Here is a 22,541-nt window from a genome sequence, read left to right as displayed (position 1 = left end):
TTCCGCTCGGCCTCTAGCAGCTCCTTGGTCTTGGCTAGTTCCTTCTGCAACTCGGCATATGAAGGGCCCTGAGAAGAGGATGGCCCGCCAGAAGTCTTGAGATGCTTCAGCTCTTCTTCCAGCATCGCCAGACGAGCGGAAACCGCTACGTCTTCCACCCAATGCTAACGAAAAAGGAGCTTTTTAGTGTCGAACGGGGAGGCGATGCAAAGAAGTTTGGGTGGACAGAAGACTTACGCCGGTGGCATGCCGCATGTGACTGTTAGCTAGCAGACCGGGAGGCATTACGGCAACACGAGCTCGGGCATCCGCCCATACCTCGATGAGCGGCCCCCGAATGGCGATCATGTGCTCAGGGGTCGTGGGCCGATCCGACTCCGCCAGGTAATCCTCGGTAGGAAGATGCAAAGTGGCCTTAATGGTGCGACGCCTGCCCGACGTCATGTGAGTGGACGCGGAGGGATCAGATGCTGGGGCGGACGACGCGGAAAGTATGGCCGAGCGGCGAGGCCTCTAAGACGCCGGAGGCAAGGAGCGGACCGGCTGAAACGCGATGGGATCTGCCGGCAATTCCAGCTGGGAGGGGGTCCGGTCGGAAGAGAGGGCCTCAACAGACGGCACCTGCCCTCTCGGAGAAGGAACGCCCGCTAGCTCAGACACTTGTTTCACGAAAGTGGCCGAACGCAGGGGCGCCTCCATCCTGCGTCTCTTCCGGTTGAGGGGGAGATCATCTTCCGGTTCGGAATTGTCGGCGGTCAGACCCCTGTTGGTGGTTGCTTCACCCGTCACCTCCATAGGGGTGGTCTGAGCGGTCGACTCCCCAGTGTCCGCTTCGCTCTCACCTTCGTGAGAGCCGACCGGAGCGATGTTCAGCTGCTCCATTTCCTTGGCTGCTGCTACCTCAATTGCTGCCGCCTTCTTCTTCAGGATATCGAACAAGACGGACTCCATTACAATGTTAGCTATGAAAGAAAAATAAGAAAATCAGTTAGACGCAAATTACAGACAAAGATGAACTTCTTACCGAAGGTGTTCGGGAGCTTGGTTCGGCTCAGACTCAGGCCGAACATATACATCACCCCTTCTGGTAGAAGCTTATTGATATCGACCTTGAGGCCGACCAGCATATTCGCAGCCTGGAGATAGTCCAGCCGGGTCTTGTACCTCTTCAGCTCGAGGGAGGTCGGTGGTCCGACCTGCTACTTAGTCAAGAAGGGGAGCCGTCCGGGAAGACGAAGGAAGAAAAAGTATTCCTTCCAATGTTTGTTGGAGGAATGCATCTTATCGAAGAAGACCAAGCCGATCCAAGACTGGAACAGATAAGTGCCCAGCTCGGATTGCTTGGGGTAATAGAAGTAGTAAAAAACCTCCGGGCGGAGGGGAATATTGTGGATTTTGAATAACATAACAACTCCACACAAAAGGCGAAAGGAATTTGGTACCAACTGGCCAAGCGGAATACCGAAGAAATTACAGACTTCGACGATAAAGGGATGAAGAGGAAAGCGCAGACCGGCCACAAATTGATCGCGGAAAAAACAAATAGTGTCGAGCGACGGTTTGTGCGGTCGGGCGGAAGGCGAGGGCAGAATAAATTCGAAATCAGAGGGAAGATCAAAAGCATTAACTAGGCCCTCCGCGTCACGCTGATCGAACCGTGACTCCATAGTAGTATACCACGGGCCGGGGGTGAGGTCTGAGGGCTGGGAAGAACTAGCCATGGCCGGAATAGTGGAAAAGGCGAAGTCAGAAGAAAAAGCAAGGGGCTCAATGGGGAAGATGAACGGAACAGTGACCAAGAAGCAAGAACACGGCGAAGAATGCAAAGAAAACACGAGAACCAAGGAGTAAGAGGCAAAGGATCCTTACAGAAAAGAGGACGGTCGGAAAAAGAGGGCGAGGAGTCGTCGGAATGCTAGGGAGCAAGTTCACTAGTGCACTGAGCGCAAGCGGAGGCTTTTGAACGCACGATTGCGAAAATACGGCGGAGGAGGGCGACGAGGGCTTTATAAGGTTGGGCCCAATCCTCCCGAGCTGTCAGATTCAGGTCACAGGGTCCGAGGCCCATATCTAACCGCTCATTTCAAACCGCTGAAGGTCCCATCGGAGGCGACGCCACCGCCGTACGATGACGGCAGTGGCGCCATGTGGCATCAGGTCACGGGAGCACATTTAATGAGCCCCATTACGGGGCAGAGGTCGTGTGCCCAACGTTAATGGTAAGGATTTGCACGCATTACAGGGAGATCCTAGGGACGTCAGCGTTGACCGCCAGCGGGTCAGCAGGGCAATCATCAGGAGGAGGTCGAACGGCGATACTTGCCTCCATATTGGCTGAGCGGAATGACATTTTCAAAAGTGGGAGAATGGCTGTCACTCGGCCTGACTCGCAGTCCAGTCAGTCGGACTTAGCGCCTCCTTCGACTAGACTTGAGGGGGAGGCACGTGATCCTGTGGTAAGGACGAGGGACCCGCCCAGGAGGAGGTCAGTGGCACGTAGGAGTCAAAGGTCAAGAAGGTCGACCCTAAGGTCCTGCCGAGCAGAATCTCCCAGGCTGGACGAAAGACAGCTCAACCACAGGTCGGGTTTCCGACGCAAGGTAAAGGAGTTTCTGTGCCAAGCGGCCAAGCCGCCCGACTGAGTCGCAGATCAAGGTGGCGCAATCTCATCCGAGCACATGATCGGGGGCCTTCCCGCTCGATCTGATACACTCACATCCCCGCGCGCCTGAAGTGCCAGGCGGCCCGCCTGCCCGGCCTAGGAATAGACGAAAGACAGAAAAGGACATCTGGGGAGATCGGCTTAGAGACAGCTGCCACCGACAATCAACATGGCCGATGGCCAGGCCATACACAGAATCATACGATGGAAGTTTCCACTGTCTCGTCAGGGATATGCTCGGACGGTTGCGAAATGGCGTCAGACATGCTTTTTCTGACATCCATGTTTGAGGTATGTTTGGGGAAGCGTGCACGCCTCAGAAAGCATGCACGCACCTCCCTGGGGTCCTATATAAGGACCCCTAAGCTTCAACGGAGGTATGCAATCATCGACACTGTCGCTACAGTTCTCATTATCTTGCTCCAGCTTTCTTCTCGCCTGACTTGAGCGTCAGAAGGTCGTCGCCGGGAACCCCTTCCCGCCCGACTTTGTTACAAGTTCGTCGGAAGTCCACCTCATCCCGACATCTACACGAAGCCAGCCGAGAGCGCCACGTCCCCAGCTTTCATCAACTCATAGTTCGGACAGGATCAAATTTCTCAATTTATGCGTGTCATCCTTGCGCAGGGGCCATGTAATCTTCTCTGTATCGTTCCAATTTTATCGGATGTCTCAGGCAATTTTATCAGATGTTGATATGAGCCACCAAGGATACTTGCTCGATCAGCTGCTGGATCATCATCGGTGTTATCGAGCTTACAAGTTTAGTTAATTCGTCCGCCGCCTGGTTCTCCGTTCGGGGTATCTTCTATATGACTACCTCCCTGAAGTTGGGTTTAAGCTTTTTGAAGGCTTCCGCGTAGAGCTTGAGCCTCGCATTATTTATCTCAAAAGTGTCTGAGAGCTGCTGGGCGGCAAGCTGAGAATCCGAGTAAAGGATTACTCGGCAGGCCCCCACATGTCGGGCAGCCTGCAAGCCAGTTATGAGGGCTTCATACTCTGCTTCATTATTTGTTGCTTGATAGTCCAACCGGACAGACAGATGCATCCTCTCTTCATGAGGAGAAAGTAGCAAGATACCAATCCCGCTTCCGAGCCGAGTGGATGATCCGTCTACAAATACTCTCCATAAAGCTTCGGGCTCGGGATTCTATACCTCCGTTACAAAATCCGCCAAGGACTGCGACTTAATCGTCGAGCGGGGTTGATATTGGATGTCAAATTCACTGAGCTCTGTTGTCCACTTGATGAGCCGCCCGGATGCTTCTAGATTTAGGAGCACTCTTCCCAGTGGGCTGTTCGTCATGACGATAATCGTATGTGCTAAGAAATAAGGGCGGAGCCTCCGTTCGGCCAAGACCAGCGCGAAAGCGAGCTTCTCGAGACCGGTATAGCGGGACTCAGCGTCTTTTAAAATGTGGCTAAGGAAATACACGGGCTGCTCTTCCCCGTCCTCTTTCACCAGCGCCGAGCCAACAGCATGCTCGGTTGATGACAAGTATATACGGAGCGGCTCGCCTATGTTCGGCTTAGCCAGTACAGGTAACGAATTCAGATAGGCTTTCAAGTCTTTAAACGCCCGATCACACTCCCCGTCCCACTGAAACTTGGTATCTTTACATAGGATCTTGAAGAAAGGTAGGCTCCGGTCGACCGTTCTGGAGATGAATCGCGATAACACCGTTATCCAACCGGTAAGACGCTGCACTTCCCTCAGGTTTTTGGGAGGCGACATATCCTGTAGCGCTTTCACCTTGCTAGGGTTCACCTCTATACCCCGCTCGGTCACGATGTAACCGAGGAAGTGTCCACCTTTTACCCCGAACAAACACTTTTGGGGGCTCAGCTTGACTCCATACTTTCTCATCACGGCAGGTTTCCTCTATATCTGCACAAAGATCCGCCGCCTGGAAAGATTTAATAAGTATATCATCCACGTATACTTCCAGGTTGCTCCCGATCTGCTCCCGGAACACTTTGTTCATTAGCCTTTGGTATGTAGCTCCGGCATTCTTCAGCCAGAACGACATTACGTTGTAGCAGTAAGTCCCGTCCGCAGTAACGAAGCTCACTTTTTCCTGATCTTCCCAGGCGAGCGACACTTGGTGGTAGCCCTGATATGCATCCAGCATGCATATCAGCTCGCACCCAGCGGTGGAATCTACTAGTTGGTCGATTCAGGGTAGAGGGTAGAAATCCTTCGAGCACGCTTTATTCAGGTCGCGGAAGTCGATGCAGAAAGTTGGAGAATGGCTGTCACTCGGCCCGACTCGCGGTCCAGTCGGTCGGACTTAGCGCCTCCTTCGACTAGACTTGAGGGGGAGGCACGTGATCCGGTGGTAAGGACGGGGCACCCGCCCAGGAGGAGGTCAGTGACACGTAGGAGTCAAAGGTTAAGAGGGTCGACCCTAAGGTCCTGTCGAGCGGAATCTCCCAGGCCGGACGAAAGACAGCTCGACCACAGGTCGGGTTTCCGACGCAAGGTAAAGGAGTTTTTGTGCCGAGCGGCCAAGCCGCCCGGCTGAGTCGCAGATCAAGGTGGCGTAATCTCATCCGAGCACATGACCGGGGGCTTTCCCCCTCGGTCCGATACACTCACATCCCTGCGCGCCTGAAGCGGCGGGCGGCCGGCCCGCCCGGCCTAGGAATGGACGAAAGACAAAAAAAAGGACAAAAGGGACAGCTGGGGAGATCGGCTTAGAGACAGCTGCCGCTGACAATCGGCATGGTCGACGGTCAGACCGTACACAGAATCGTACGATGGAAGTTTCCACTATCCCGTCAGGGATATGCTCGGACGGTTGCGGAATAGCGTCAGACATGTTTTTTCTGACATCCATGTTTGAGGTATGTTTGGGGAAGCGTGCATGCCTCGAGAAGCGTGCATGCACCTCCCCGGGGTCCTATATAAGGACCCCTAAGCTTCAGCGAAGGTATGCAATCATCGACATTGTAGCTACAGTTCTCATTATCTTGCTCCAGCTTTCTTCTCGCCTGACTTGAGCGTCGAGGGTCATCGCCGGGAACCCCTTCCCAGCCCGACTTTGTTGCAGGTTCGCCGGAGGTCCACCTCATCCCGACGTCTACACGAAGCCAGTCGAGAGCGCCACGTCCCCAGCTTTCATCAACTCATAGTTCGGACAGGATCACTACATGTCTGCAAAGGCCAGAGATGTACTTTGATTTTGTAAAATAGTCTCTCAGATATAACTCTCTCAAACAACATCCATTATGTATCCTATAAAAACTAAATCATAATCGATTATATAGAATTATACACTTGATTTATTTTATTCGATTGACTTCTGTATCTATCCGCCTCATATTCCTAATAATGTATAATTTTATCCCAATTATCCTTAGTAATGTAAGGAGGCTTTTTTTCCCTTAGTCTTATTATGATGGTACAAGATGACTAGGTTCATTTTCAGTATCTCCATCAATCCATCAAGGGCCAATACGAAAGAGGTAAAACACGAGTGGTTATTAGTCTTTAGAATAGTGACTGACGTATGAGGGAGACATTTACCTCAGCTATATCAATCCCTTAGTCTTATCATAAACAAAAATGATAATTCCAGTCAACCTCATTGACTATCCATAGGGGTAATCGACCCGGCCCCACAGAAGTTTTTCATCGGCCACCAGGATAAATCGGGAAGCGCATGTAGTGGTCAGCCCAGAAGCCCCTTTTGTTGCCCCCCCCCTAATTTGGAAGAAAAATTCTTAAAAATACGTCATAGCTGAGGATCGAACTACGAATGTCTAGATAATAATTTGAATATTCTACCATGACACTATAGCCTTGGGGATTTCCTTAGTCTTATCATAATTTAGTGTACGATGGATATGATCGTTATATTATTTTTCTTAAAAATCCTCATTATTTCCAACTCTTCAATTGGATTCCAAGTGAATACTCATTGCAATGGAAAAAAAATGTATTAGAAACTTAAATTTCATGCATAACTAACTGGGATATATAACTTATCTTGAACTCGTTCCACCATTTATATAGCCCTTTTGTTAGATTTGAAGTACTTGATAAGTCATTGAATCTTCTTGTCAATAGTTATTCACTATTCTACTAAGTTCATGAATAACACGGACAGAATTTATAAATCTATCATAAAGTCAAAAACTAACAATGTTAAATAAATTTAGTTAGTTGAAAAAATAAAACATTAATAATAAATAAAATAATAATACATGTAAACTTGTAATCTTTAGTACTTACGAATCTCTACAACGAGCTATCAACTTTTGATTGTCTTTGCTCTCAACAACTAAGTGTCGCACTGAAGGAACAAGCGAAGGTACTGTAAAAGGTACTAGCGAAAAAATTTATTGCGAATGAGAAGGTCTTGCAATTTAAGGGGCAAAAAAGTACATCGCCAACAAGGGATTGGGATTGTGAAGTTACTGAAGCATACTCCGATGGTGATCTTCTATCAGTATTTCTCCGATGGTCATCATGTCAATGTTATCCACCATAATTGTTAACACAAAGTATGAAAAATTACACAAAATATCAATGCATAATGAAAAATATTTAAAAACTTACCATATTGAAATGCAAGAAATAAGACAGTAATATGTCACCTATAATCCTTAACTACCTATAAAAAAAGACAATGCATTAATAGATAATTAATTGTTGCTAAATTGGTATAATAATAATTAATATTAAAGCAACCTAGGTAAATATCGATAAATAACTATTGTGGTAAATATATCTAAACCAAGTGAACAAAGACAAGTATCCCTGACTACTTTAAGTCCGCGTTAATTAAAGACCTACCTAAATAATATTATGAAGTCAATAATCAAATATAAAATCATTAATTAGTCAAAATTTATATAGATTTGTGAAAAAAATAAAGGACGATCACTTGTATAGGTTACTATCCTTTGATTAAGCTTCTTTGAAAAGTCAACATTGACAAGATGTTTCAAGGACTTTTTGAGCTTGCATAGCAGGCCACTCTCCCCTAAGCAACTAATTCGAGGAGTTGCTCCATATATACCTTTGTAAGGTTACCGTGAAGACATCCTTGATATTCAATAAGCGACGGAGCCATTGAAAAATAGCTACAAAGGTAAGGATGAACAAAAGTAATTATCATGTCCTGAAGATATATTTATCCATTAAATTAGACTGTACCTCTTAATGATAATATATGAAATATGATATCAAATCAATTTAAACTAACATAAATACCAATGTGATATAATAATAACATCAAGTTGCAAATGACAATGTGTGTATGTATGCATGTACATGTGAACAACTCAAAAATCCAAAATAGAAGGAACAATAACTACAAGCAACGAAAACAATAAAATGAAACAACTCAACATAAATCCAACTCGAGCGAGACTACCAGCCAGGATCTCTGAGCGACACAACACCTCCTCTATCTGCTAACATGAAAGTCAAGGGAAAAGCAAAGGGTCGTGAGTACAACCACTCAGTGGGTAGAAGAAGATAGCGCATGAATAACATACTGACAGGAGATCAAAGGATACAGTCTTAGGTAAAATACTTACTAACCAACGTAAATGTCCCAAAATAATCACCAGCTAACTAAAAGTATTATCAATAATATAACACTTCACTAATCTGCTTAACCAAGAATAACCAATAAATCAGGAGTGCATACAGTACATCCAAACCTACACGAACAAATACATGACAAATATATAGAAAGTATATGACAAACATTGGCTGCGAGAGAACACTCTACCACGGATGATCCCGTGGGCAGTCAAGGTAAATGACTAGTCACTGTCCGCAGGAGAACGCTCTACGACGGATGGTCCTGTGGACGGATAGGGTCAATAACTAGTCACTGTCTGTGGGAGAACGCTCTACAGGGATGATCCCGTGGGCAGACAGAATATATACCAATGGCCACTAACGACTCTCTCTCAACCACACATGGGAGACCAGATATACTAACAATTGCTGACGACTCTCTCAACCACGAATGAGAGACAATGGTCGACAGGATATACCAACGATTGTCGACGGCTCTCTCAACCACGAATGGAAGATAATGGTCGACAGAATATAGCAACCAAGGGTCTTGTAGGATCCTCGAAACGTTATACCATGGTATAATTCCACTAATATATAGGCATGAGCCTATATAACAAATAAGAGTCTACTAGGATACTCGGTACCCTGTATTACGATGTAATCCTACTAATATATAGATAGAAAATAGACAATCACATCCTCAAATTACTAGTCACCTAGGATTAATATCTCGACTAATTCTATGAAATCATCATAGATATAATAAACAACAGGATCAAGATCAAGTAATCCTAGGGGTTGATTCAGAGGGGAAAGTCTAGTGGAATATACTACCCTTCTGCTAGGGAGTGATTTCTAACAAGTATAGATCAGTATAATCTCACTAACATATATGTCCTCGCACCAGTATACAACTATATTACTTATGATATCAGTGATCTATAGACATGAGTCTAAGTATATAACCCTACTATAATATAAATTCACGAATATAAGCTATAGGCCTAAATAACAACAAGGGTCTATTATGATACTCAATAAATATCCTACACTACAGTATGAAATAATAAATGAAGGTTTAGCAAGATGCTTGATGTCCTATGCTACGGTATGATCATCCTAACAATAAATACAGAGTCAAATCATATACTAAGGGGCCTAACAGAATATCCAATGTCCTACACTACGGTATGATAATATCATGCATATCCATAAACACTATCATGAATATTACACATAACTACATAGCTATCAATAATAGATCAACATAAGGATAACCAATAAGGTATCAAACTCAGGAGTGATATAGGACAGACTTAAGGTAAGCGAGTATTTGCGACCTCATCAAAATATGACAGTAAATAATCATGCACTATAAACAAAGCTATCAAGAAGATAAGCAGAATCTACCCACCTTGATGTAGCGTGTCCAAATCGTCTTCAAGTCCGTGAGATCGCATCGAACGAGATCAAATCTTACAAATATAGGATAGGGGAACCTAAGAATCTATTAATCAACAATTAAACCTTATTGATTAATTAATCAACTTATTAGTTCATCTTCAACTTAGCAATTTGAATCCTTTGTGTGGAGAAATCTAGCGCCCTAGGTTTTAATATTTGGGCAAAGGTTTAAGTTAGGTTTATTGTTGTATTTGATATGCATTGTGAGTGTGCAGGATACAAGTACAACAAGGAAAGTCCAAGTGTAATCTTTGCAAAGGAGAAAAGTCCAAGGATGAGTCTTGGTGGTGTAAGTCCAAGTATGTAGTCTTGGTAACGTAAATCCAAGTGTGACTTGGCAATGGATGAAGTCCCGGAGGCGCAACCTCTTGGCAAAGGAAGACCTGACAACAATGACAAGGCCGATGAAAGCTCCAGAAGGCAAGATGTGAAGGATGGGGAGACATCCGAGGGACGCAAGGCTGATAGAGGAGGCTAGAAGGCTAGATTTAGGTTGGTCGGGTAAGAACGAGTGCTGAATGAATGTACTCGGGGTTAAATTCTAGGATTAGGGTTTACTATATCGTTACTGTAGTAGTACTATGTGTTAATGTAGCAGTACTATAACATTACTGTAACAGTCAACTGGTATTTTCATCAGTCGACTGGTGCGGTCGACCGGACAATCGACTGGGAGCGAACAAAATACTTTTGTTCGTTCGGTTAGTATGAAACAGTCGATTGATGGAAGTATCAGTCGACTGATATCGAGCGGTTGGACTGTAACAGTCGAATCTCCACAAAGAGTAGTCGATTGATAGTTTTGGCAGTCGCCTGGTATGCAGGGTTTTTCAACTTGTGGATTATATAACCAAGCATTGGAAGGTTGGTTAAAATTGACGAAATAGACTTGGTTAAAGCCTATTAGAGTCTCCCAAGCTCTCGTGTGATCGGTGTGCTTATATTCAAGTGTTTGTGGCAAGGTTTCTCCACCGACAAGGAGCTTGAGCTAGCCGGAGATTTTTCGAGGAGTCATCCACCGACGGATCGGGATCGTCCACCTTACGGACAGCCGTGGAGTAGGAGTAAGTGATCTCTGAGCCACACTACATAATCATGTTAGAGGTGTGATTGTCTTGGTTATTACCTCTAGGTTTAGTATTCTATTTGTTAGATTTATTTTGGTATTTCTGCTGTGCACTAACATTATAGAAAGCGATCGATTTAAGTGAGATGCTATTCACCCCCTCTAGCGGATGTCAATGTCCCAACACTTTGTGGTTAGGTAAACTAACTATTCATTAGTTTCTTACATTTAATTAAGCAAATATTAATCGATTAAGTAATCCTAATTACTAAATCAACATAGTGTAATTAAAGTGTTGTTACCTCTACACCATCGTTGGAACAAGGGTAACGGTCGGTCGGTATTGGCATGGGAAGTGTACCAGCAGTGGGTTGCGTCGGGAGAGCAGGCGACGACGGTCACCGTGACTAACCACCGCTGACGACAGGGTGAACAAAGAGAGTTAACAGCCAAAATTTCTTGTGTCTGGCGGGGCTTGTCAGTGATGATGACATCAACCAAGACATGACGCTAGGAGGAGGTTCGCAACATTGTGGACACAACAAAGGAGAGGTGCGGAGGCAACGAGGCATGCTTGTTCTTTGTGTTTGAAGCAAGACGATGGCTATTGACTCCGGGGAAGAGGAAGGGAGTGGCACCGGTAGTTGGGCGCACGACAGCCGGTGCGGTGACGGCAGCAGGCGGCAACGCGCAACGTGCGTGCATGAGGAGGGAGTCGGCACTATGGTGAGATCGCAACGTGCGCATGGTAAGGGAATAGGCTATGACTCATGAGAAGGAGAAGCCAGATGCCGACGGTGATGAGGAGGCGGTTGGCCATGACCTGCGTCGTCCAACGGCAGCGCTGTGCAAGCAAGCACGATGACGACATGCGAGGAGGAGAAGCGGCGTGACTTTTAGGGTTAGGGAGAAAAAGAAAAATAAATTTTGGAAATTCAACATTTCCTCATTTAAATTGGATAGTTAAAACAGACTTTTATTCTATCCATTTATCCCCAATAAAATATAAAAGGAATTCTTTAAATTTCAGAAAATTTTAATAAATTCATATAAACTTATTTCCTAATAAATTATCTGTTAAAATATATTTATTTAACTTAAAATAATTTAATTATATCAATATTTAATTATTTTAAATCCTTAGTTATACTTTTAGTATATTACAACAATTGTAACTACTAAGGCAAAGGTGTCTAGGTTATCCACTCTATAGACTTTAGTGTATCACTTAGCTACTAATTGAACTTTCATATGATACCTAATGCCAATAAGTAATCTCTTCTCTGTGAATACGGAGGACTTGGAGAGAGGAAGAGGCACCAACTTGTATGTAGTATTTGAATGCAATTATATTTCCTCAATCATAGTTTAGCCTCCACCTTGAATGCAAGAGTGAGTCTTAGGAATAGATTAATGAGTCGAAGAAGAATAATTACATCACAATGTGACATAAGGTAGGAAACGAGACATGGGATGAAAGGTAGTACAACTATGAGCCCCTTTTTGAAGAGCAATAAGAAGTTTCAAATTAGAGGATGGACCTGGAGGGAGGTGGTATTTGATAAACAACATAGTCTCATGGTTGTTTATTGTAGGTCCCAATGTTGGCAATCCTGCAAAAGAAGTTAATGAAATAAAAAGAAAAAAAAAACTTGTAGATATTGCTTCGCACTACAATCACAAACCAAGAAGCAAATGAGAAGTTCGAAAAGAAGGGAGTAGTTTTAAAGATGACATTGACAAAGATGAAGATATTTTGTAATTTAGTTAAGTAGTAATGTTACCCACTTATGCAATCGACGACAACAGTTTATTTTTGTAGGTGATCCTGTCTGGGAGTCGAGGCAATAGATGTTAGGTACGTGGTGCTCTCGTTGATTATTGGTGGACTCCTCGTCAATGAAGCCTGCAAACACAGTAACGTCAGTGTCGAGCCGAGGAAGGGTTCCCCGGCGATGACCCTCCGACGCTCAAGTCAAACACCGGTGATGTAAAAGAAATGAGGAAGCAAAATGACAGAGAGATTATGCATACTTCCGTCGAAACTTGGGGGTTTTTATATAGGACTCTCTGGGAGCGCGTGCACGCTCCTCGATGCGTGCACGTTCTTCAAAGCATACCCTGAAGAGACGTGTCAGGGAAGTGTCCTTGACACCATACCTTAACGACTTGAACATATCTCTGACAAGACATGAAAGTTTCCATCGTACGATCTTATGTCTGATCATGCCGCCAAGCATGCCGTCTGTCGGCGGCACAGGTTCCCAAAAAAATATCCTCTTATCCTCCTTTTGTCTGTTACAGGCTGAGCGGAAGAGCTGCTCGGACAGGTATCGACCATCCAACGATCTTGTCCTCGGGCCGAGCGGAATGACCGCTCGGCCGGCATCCGCGGTCCCCATACTTATAATTCTCGACGACCATATCCTCCCTCTTCTTTTGATACATATATGAGTTGCTCAAGATATTAACGGATGCTTAATTTGTAGACCAAACGAAAGAACGATAAAGACTATAAATCTTGTCGATTATTTCAGCATAGAAAATATAAATAATCAATAACATTTAACACCTAGAAGGACTGATCGAGTAGATCGTACAATATATCATTTTATTTTTTAATATTTATTTTGAGTATTATTCATTTGTATTTCTTATCATATTATTAAATTGGGTAAAAATCAAATAATCCCCAAATATCTCTTTTTAAAATAGCGTATTTGATTAAATTTTAAAGTTTAAATTCTAAATTTTAAACTTGGTTTTCTTAAAAAAGAAGTAAATTTGATAAATATGAGAAGTCCTCTTAATATTTGTCCTATTAAATTTACTAGCATACGTGTCCAGCAATCTCCTTTTTATTGTAAATAAAAGGATAAACTGCTCAATGCAAATAATATTTTCTAATAAATTAATAAATAATCATATATGCTTTCAATTTTAAAGCAATTAAAGTATGTAATAAATTCTAATTTCATATTTAATGCAATATTTTTAAATTGATTATGATAGTAGATATAAAATTATTGTACATCTCAAACATACTTTATGAAGCATTCAATTTTGCTACAATTGCTACAATGAAGCATTCAATTTATTAAAAAGGAAAATAGCATTAGTTTATCAAGCAAATTATAGAGGATGGTTTAATTATATTATTTTTCTACTAGAGACCCCTTGTTAATCACTTGATTAAGTTGATTAATTTAATCTGATATAGAAAAATAACCTATTATTTTTTCTCCTACAATTTCAATAATATCCTTATTTATTTAAAATGATTAAATTTCTTTATAAAAATAATTCAGAGCGGAAGTTTTAAAAGGGCAAAAGTGTGTGATATGGGAAAAGCTTTTTAAAAGGAGCCTTTTTCGGGTTGAATCAGTTTGAAATATGGTTCGACCGGGTGCCCTTTACTAATAGATCCGGACCATTTTGGCCTCTTATTCCTAATTTGATCGATCAAGGCGACTGAACCGCGCGCACCAATTTAAAAGACTATGCCTCTAGGATTTCCTGCTTTGCGCTGTTGGATCTTCTGCATCTTTTTCTTAACTTTTCACTTTTCTTTCATGTGCCTCACCTCCCAAAAAATGTCATGGACTTTGTATTGGCAGATAAAAACTCCCGGTAGGCGGTAGCTTCCTTCATGTTCATGGATCCTGTCTGAACGTGGGAAAATAGTACATTAATTAGGTGACCCTGATATTAACTAACTACGAGAAGACTCCAGGTAGGAGGGACCTGGTACTGTAGACGATTCTACATGGCAAAGATAAGAACTAGGAGAAAAAAGTGTTAGTAACTAGGTCAGGGATGTGTCCCTAGCGCAGACATTCCGACGTTCAAATCAGGCAAGTGATGGAGTAAGAAGAAACCAAAACTAGGGAAGTAAACTTTGATGGCGAAGCGTACCTACGATTGTAGGTGAAGATCCTCTTTTATTGTGTTACTTTTCCTCTTTGCACGAATATTAATGCATTACCGAAATATGACTGACTGTTCTATCATTCTGACAACTTTTCTCAAATAAACCTACCATTTATATGCTTTGCAGGGCAGAAGTTTTCACTGTATGACTCGCCGAAGAGCATATCCCCTGACAACGATTACATAAGATGCCAAAAAGGGATCTTAGATTGTTGATCTAATGGACCATTAATACACTTTGCTGGTAGGCCGACCAAGTCCCCTTTAGCGTCTGCTCGAACCTTGTTCTCGAATGGGGTCCGGTCGGCTAAAGAGTGCTAACCATCTCAAGAGCTCAACTTCTTTGAGGATTTGGCCCCCTGAAGGCTTCAGCTCTTTTAAGGACTCGACCCTTCTGAGGGTTTGGTTCAGGATTTCATCGAACCTGGAGGACTCGGAATCTGATCGGGCAAAAGGTTTAATTGATCGGATTATTTCGCTGGTCCATGTGACCATGCCACTTGGTTCTGAATTGAACTAGGACTCGACTCGGGATTCCATCGAGTGGGGAGAACTCGGAATCTGATTAGGCAAAAGTTTCAATCGACTGGATTATTCTACTGATCCATGCATCCGTGCCACTTGATTCTGAATTGAACTAGGACTCGGCTCGGGATTCCGTCAAGCTGGGAGAACTCGGGGATCCAATCGGACTAGAGGTCTGGTCGGCTACAATATTTGGCCAAGCCGTACACCTTACCGCCACCTGAGTGTTGATCCCTTCTTGATTTTGAATGTCACATTCAACAACTCCCTTGACTTCGACCCTCGCATTAGGAGCCTCACCTTATTCGTCATATCATTCATGGTGCAAGTGAAGGTGTGGACAAAAGTCTCATCACACTTGTTCTCCGATCACCGGGCATGCACAAAGTTCTTATCAATATGAGGTCCTAGGAAAGGATCTATTGTATATGGTCTTATCTTGCTTTGTAAAAGATTGTTTCTGCGACTTGAATCAGTAATGATCCTGTCCAAAAGCGATGAATGTGGTTGGCTAGAAATGTGACTTTGCTGTTGACCAAATGAAGACTCTGCACTATCCTGCAACACACGGAACGTTAGTATGAGCTAGGGAAGGGATCCTCGGTGTTAGCCCTTCGATGCTTGACTTAGTACGCAATTCAAGAGAAGAACATAGTGGAAGTAAACTGTAGCGATGATCGTGTGGAAATATATAGTATCACATACCTTTACATGTATATGGAGACCCCCTTTTATATTATCATTGTTGTATTTATGCATGAGGTGTTGCTACCATGAGGTTTGGGGTTCGAATCTCGGCAAAGTCGGGGTAAATACCTCCCAAAGGCTAGTAGCCGTCTGTGATTTACCTCCTCCGTGTTGGCCCTGGACGGGTTGATGGGGGCGCTGGGGACGAGCGTATTCGCCTTTTGCCACCATTGTTGTATTTATGCACATATTGCAAAGCATTTGCTTGCTTTTCAAAGTATTCCTAAGAAAGTATATGCCATAAAATGACTGACACTTTTCATTAAATGGGTACACAAATCTCTATGATTGGACCGGTGAGAAACTTCTAAAGTGTAATTTATCTGCAGGATATTCTCTATCCTTTACGGCACAAACTTCCAAAAGAAGTATGAAACTGTAGATCCGTGGGGCCCTCGTTAGGCCGACCGACTATCACTTGGAGGTGATCGTCAGTTCGGCCTTATGGCTTGCCTTTAATAATTCGGTCTCCACTCCGCCACTTCCTTGACCGTAAAGGAATGGTGTGCCCGATCGACCCACATTCCCGATCGGCTAAGGTCGTTAGTCGGGTTACTCAATAATCGACAATGAGGATGGCATGTCTGCCCCAGGTTGAGATACAAAAGTTTAGACGAGCGGGAGACCCGATCGGATGCTCATGTCCAACCGCCATGCGACTAGTTTGGGCACACCCCTATTATTGTTGGTACCTTTGATCTCTTCTTGATTTTGACTGTCACATCAACCGGTCTTCTCCATTTTAACCCGATTTTTGAGGGGTTCACCTTTATCGCCATATCAAGTAACTTGCAGGTCACACAGCCCAATCACTAACCGTTGCATACAAAGGAATTAGAGTAGAATTAACCCGACCTTAATCAATTAACAGTCAAGATTGTAATTTTGTTCATGGTAGAGTTAAATGAAGCCTTCCTAACATGAACTTGACGTTTACGTACACGCATTGCATGCTGTTCAAGTGCGATACGTCGTACTACAAATCCATGCACATGAGGCATGCCCTTCTCTTCTCCTAAAGCTCTGCTGCAAGCTTCTTTTACCTTTAATTCTTTCTCTTTTTTCCCCTTTTAACACATTGAGCACTGTATAAATACTAAAAGTTTCAAGGTTCTGAAGAGGGGATTAAAAAGCCAGTTAGAAAGCAAGATCATATAGATATTCTCTTGCCTTTTAACTTGATCTTCCCTTATTCTACTATTTAACTGTGGCATGGTAATTTCGGTTCATCGAGTCAATTTGACTGGAAATTATCAGAATGCTACGTGCATTCAATGTCGAACCAAAATACATCAAACAAACCAATTTATGTTGACAGTCTTAAATATGCTGAAACAATGAGATGTCAGTAATTTATACACATATAAATAGAACAACAGCACCTCCATACTTAATTATTCCTTAAGATGAACAGTGAACCATTAGAAAAACATGAATTGACTTGGTGCACTGAAATACTTAACAACCAGAATGGCGCGTCTCCCACTACAAACCGCAGTTAATTACATAAATACATACAAGTGTACACATGGGTATTTTAGTAATATCATATGTGTACATTAATTACATGCATGTACATGCATACATTCTAATTGGAGGATAAAAAATTCTAACTGACCAGATTATGACCAACAAAAATTACCGAAAAAAAAAATAGACACATTAGAATTTAATGTCTAGAGTTACTCAAAGATCCACTTTCGAATCTAAAGTCTGCAAGAAATAACTTTATTTTAGTATGACGCTGAATATAATAAAGTATTAAAATGATCTGACATCCTTCCATCTTCTTGGCATTTGTGCTAATTAAGTAAAGGGTCTCATTAAGTTTATTTATCTTCCTTATCTTTGAAGAGCTTAATGCTGGATATTTCAACCTCTTTGCCAACTTGTTTAGACTTGTGCGAGTTCCTAAAGCACCCTTCAGCTTCTAGCTCAAGAACACTGAAGTGTCTTGCGTACAAGTAAGTTCTAGAGGCGAAACAGCTTCACTCGAAGAAGGAAAAGCAGAGTAAGTCCTTTCTTTCAGTTTGGTTTTATTTGTGAGTTGATGTAGCATTTAGCACTTCAAGACAAGCAATCTGGCTCTGTTTTTACACGTATTTAGCTTCAGGACATCTGGTTTTTTCATTTGTCCTGTTTTGCAGTTTCGAGCTCTCATTTGGGGAAGAGTTGCTGCACAAGAAGATGACAGCCAATGAGACTGCAGATGAGGAACCAGAAGATGCACAGCAAAAGGATGAAGAAGAGATGGAGATCGATGCTCAATACATGTCTGAATGATGGTCCGTGTCCAGGATTGATGTGATATTGGTTCAAGCGGCTCAATCAGTGATGAATTCTCTTGTTAATTTTCTCTTCTTTCTTTTTATTTATGTTTAGTTTTCTTTCTCTCGTAGCTGAGATCATGGCTTGTACTTGTGTTCTTTCTTCGTAAGTCCCCAACTGTTCTTGCCTTTGGAGTCTTTCATGGGTTAAACTTTAAGCTCTCGCGTGATTGAAGTGCCTACTGCTGCTAATACATTCGTCCGCTATTGGTTGATAGTGTGGTCTCCTGCATTACTTCTTGTACATTTGAAATGTAAATCTGCAATATTTTCTCCATCTAAAAACAAGCTGTGAAAGCTCTTCTCAAGGACTTTCATTTAGATGAAAACGAACTTCCAACCAAGGCCTTAATGATAAGGTCCAAAGCCCTTGTCCTAGTTATAGGAGCTTTGTTTCTTCAGTGGCACAATGGCACTATCTCAGCTTTGGTTGAAGCTGCTCGCAAGTCACATCCTCCAGGAGATGTGCAGGAGGTGCGTCAACATTCATATATGCTGCTGCAAAAAAGTGATAGAAATTTGTTTGGATCTTTGTTGTCATTAATTCATTAAATGGCTTAAGTGTCTAGATATTTTTATCTTTAATTCATTCACTTAGAGATGATGAATTCAGTTTGACGGAATTTTTCCACTGATTATCGGATAAATCCTGAAAGCATAGATGGGACACAAGGAACAACCCAATACCACGAGTAATTCTAGCGCTGCAGATATTAGTTGCTTGGAAAATTTGTCTGTTTGCTTACTATCGCATGCAATATTTCTGGCGACAATTTACTTTGATTGGGGCACGAGTAAGAGGGGAATTAGTTAATGAATACAGTTGTATAGACACTAAATGAGTATTCAAGTTTCTTTATTTGTGTTCGTGAGTTTAAACTTATTTGTTAGCTAGCTCAATAAGAGTTATTATTTTATTTAAAACTTTAATAAATGCAATTCATTGAAAAATAAGGTTATAATTAAATTTTAGATAGATAAATTAATAAATAATTTATTGATGAATTATTCACAAGTTTTAATTAACAGAAATAAACTCTTATCGATAAAATTCATAACCATCTTTGATAATTTCCTTCGGATATGGTATAAATTTCTTAATAAAGAATTAAGAAGATGAGATTAACTTTTTCTAACAAAATCTTTCTTATTCAAACTTATATAATTTATTCTATTAAATAAAATTTATATGATAATATATCCTATTAAATTAAATCAATATTGATCAATAAAATATTAAATTTGAGGCAACTTACGGTTGGAAATATGAATGAAAAAGAGGTGAAAATACAAAGGTAAGTAGTCTTTGAATGAGATTTTAGTTTTACATTAGAAGTTTTAAGATATATTAGTTGATTTATATTGATTCACATATATTGATGATGTGAACAAATACATGGGGAGACTCTCTCTCACATGTAGGTATGCAGGGGGTGCAAATCCAGAGTCAAGATTTGCACTGAACCAAGTTGGCTTATGTGCGAGCACGATCTGCGTGCATCGAATGCCGGACCGGTGAGGGGTAAAATTTGCCCAAATAGAACAACCAACATTTTACCACATGAATTTTTTTTACTTGCTACTCAAAAAGGTAACGAAAGCATTAACCATTGTTAATGGTGATTTCGTAACCTCCCGAATAGTAATGATAAACGACTATCATTAATCTTTAAGCATTGAATGGTCATTACTTAGCATTCAATACAGATGAGGGATGATGCTTATATATAAAGAGAGACCATGGTCTTGAACAAAGGATATAGAAAAACTCTCTACCTATGCCCCCCCTCGCTCTTCTCTGTCATGCATCTCTTGCTGGGTGGTATACTTGTGATAACAGTCGAGTACCTCTCTGTTTTGTCATGACCACCAGTTCTTCATGTGTATCACAATTGACCGTTATATTCTAGGAAACAGACGACCCGAGAAAATCTCGAAACACAACCGAAGGTGGGGTGAATATGTTTCAAGGAAACTGCGTTCATCGCAGGCCTTGGTGCGCTTGGTCGCTCTATCTCGGCTGCTTTGTCTCTCTGCGGCTCTATCGTTTGGTTGCTCGACCGCTTTGACTGCTTGACCGCTTTGTCGCTCGGTAGCTCTATCACATCGTCCGCTCACCCGCTCGGCCCGCTCTGCTACTCTACTCGCTCAATCGCTCGGCCGCTCTGCAGTCTGTACTGAGCACTTAGCAGAAATCAGCCCCGCTGGCAGCCTGAAATTATTTGTTTAGGTCATCTCGACAAATATGTTGAATTTGATTTGGTGTACTTTTGATTCAACTAATTCACCAAAATCTCTGACAGATTGTCCAACAATCTTGAAACAAATTTGGTTTTGTTGAGATGACCACATAAAAATAAAGTGTTGAGGTACAATATACTTAGCATAAGAAGGCCCCCTCTGCTCGAGTGAAACTGTGCTAATCAATCACGGGGGAGGGTCAGAGAAGTTCACTGGATTGAACTTCAAGAGGTGGTAGCAGAAGATGCTCTTCTACTTTACCAATCTCAATCTAGCTCGGTTCTTGACCGATGTCCCTTCCAAGAATGCTGAGGATGCTGATGTTCATACCATCAATACAATGGAAGCATGGACTCATTCTGAGTTCCTTTGTCAAAATTACATACTCAACTGCCTTTCCGACTCGCTATACGTTGTGTATAGCATGAAGATAATGACTAAGAAGCTGTAGGAGTCCTTGGACAAGAAGTACAAGACAGAAGATGTGGGGGCTAAGAAATTCATTGTGGATTTATTCTTGGACTACAAGATGGTTAACTTCAAGATGGTGATCAGCCAAGTCCAAGAGCTTCAGATGATCTTGCACGAGATCTACTCAGAAGGTATGGTTTTGAGTGAAACCTTCTAAGTAGTTGCTATCATTGAGAAGCTGCATCATGGCTAGAAGGACTTTAAGAACTTCCTGAAGCACAAATGGAAGGAGATGAACGTGGAAGAACTCGTGGTTAGACTTCGAATTGAAGAAGACAACAAGTGTTTGAAGAGAAAATTATTCTCTTAGGCTACTGTGAAAGCCAATATGGTCGAGCACGGTCAAACTTTAGATGGAAGAACCCAAGACTTTCAAGATGGGACCTAAAGGAGGCATAAGCAAGAAATTCTCTAGGAAGTGCTTCAACTGTGGCTAAGCAGGTTACAAATCTTCATAGTGTAAAAAACAAAAAAAGAAGCAGGGTGCCAACTTGAACAAGAGACCAGATTTGAACGACCTCTATGTTGTTGTCTCTGAACTGAATCTAGTGAGTTCAAATCTGCAGCAATGGTGGATCGATAATGGTGCCACCAGACATGTGTGCTACAACAAGGAGCTACTGCACAACTTTGAAGAAGTCAATGAAGATAAATTATTCATGGGGAACTCAGCAACCTCGGACATCATTTGCCAAGAAAAAGTGGTGCTGAAGCTGACTTTGGGCAAGGAGTTGACTCTCAACAATGTGTTGTATATTTCAGAGATTCAGAAGAATCTAGTGTCTAGATCATTTCTAAGTAAGCATGACTTTTGCATTGTTTTGAGTCAGACAGAGTTGTTCTGTCTAAAAATGAAATATTTTTAGGAAAGGGTTATGTAATCGATGGGTTGTTTAAGCTAGTGTAATGGTGATTACACCTAAAGTTAATAAAAGTACAAACTCTTCTACTTATATGCTTGATTCTTCGTGTTTGTAGTATAAAAATCTAGGACATGTTAACTACAATGTGTTGTGTAGATTAATCAACATGCGAAGCATACTGTTGGTGCAGAAAGTACTAAATGATCAAACCTAAGTTTTGATTATGACAAAGGGTTCAAAGTTAAGTAGTCTTGTGATCTAACATGTGTAACTAAGTGTGCAGAAAAGTCCTAGTTGAGGCTAGGCATGTGGAAAGTCCTAGCTGCGGTTAGGCAATGAAGACCTAGTTTGGGGGTCTGGGCAAGGTCTTGGCGGGTCGAGGACTTTGGACGAATCCTAGAGTTGAGGACTCTAGGTGAAAATCTTGGGGGGCCGCAGACACCAGGTGGAAGACTGGACGGGTCATGGAGCGAATGTCTAGCATGAAATCTTGAAGTCTCGGATGCTGAGCAAAAGTTCAGATGGTCTGGAGGACCGGTCTGAGAAAAGGTAATTTCTCCTAAGAAAAGTAGGTGATGACACATTCCTCGAAGAAGGAACAGTATGTGTCGGTCTGACCTAGAGTTTTACCAAAACTCAAAGTCAGGATCGGATAGTTCAAAGGCTGTCAAAACTTGTCATTTTTTAAATATTATTTATCTAG

The 22,541-nt window shown here is 42.3% G+C and overlaps 1 long non-coding RNA gene and 1 pseudogene across 1 annotated transcript; one reads left to right on the top strand and one right to left on the bottom strand.

Moving 5' to 3' along the window:
• Nucleotides 1–3,243: 3,243 nt before the first annotated feature.
• Nucleotides 3,244–3,353, bottom strand: LOC121968742 (annotated as a pseudogene).
• A 14,373-nt stretch (nt 3,354–17,726) lies between these two features.
• Nucleotides 17,727–18,480, top strand: LOC121968167. The gene is made up of 2 exons (XR_006107976.1): nt 17,727–17,947; nt 18,084–18,480. It is a non-coding gene; the product is annotated as an uncharacterized LOC121968167 (long non-coding RNA).
• The last annotated feature ends 4,061 nt before the right edge of the window (nt 18,481–22,541 follow it).

The sequence above is a fragment of the Zingiber officinale genome, chromosome 3B (genome assembly GCF_018446385.1).
Source record: "Zingiber officinale cultivar Zhangliang chromosome 3B, Zo_v1.1, whole genome shotgun sequence".
Classification (NCBI taxonomy): Eukaryota; Viridiplantae; Streptophyta; class Magnoliopsida; order Zingiberales; family Zingiberaceae; genus Zingiber; species Zingiber officinale.
This window is presented reverse-complemented; position numbering and strand designations above follow the sequence as displayed.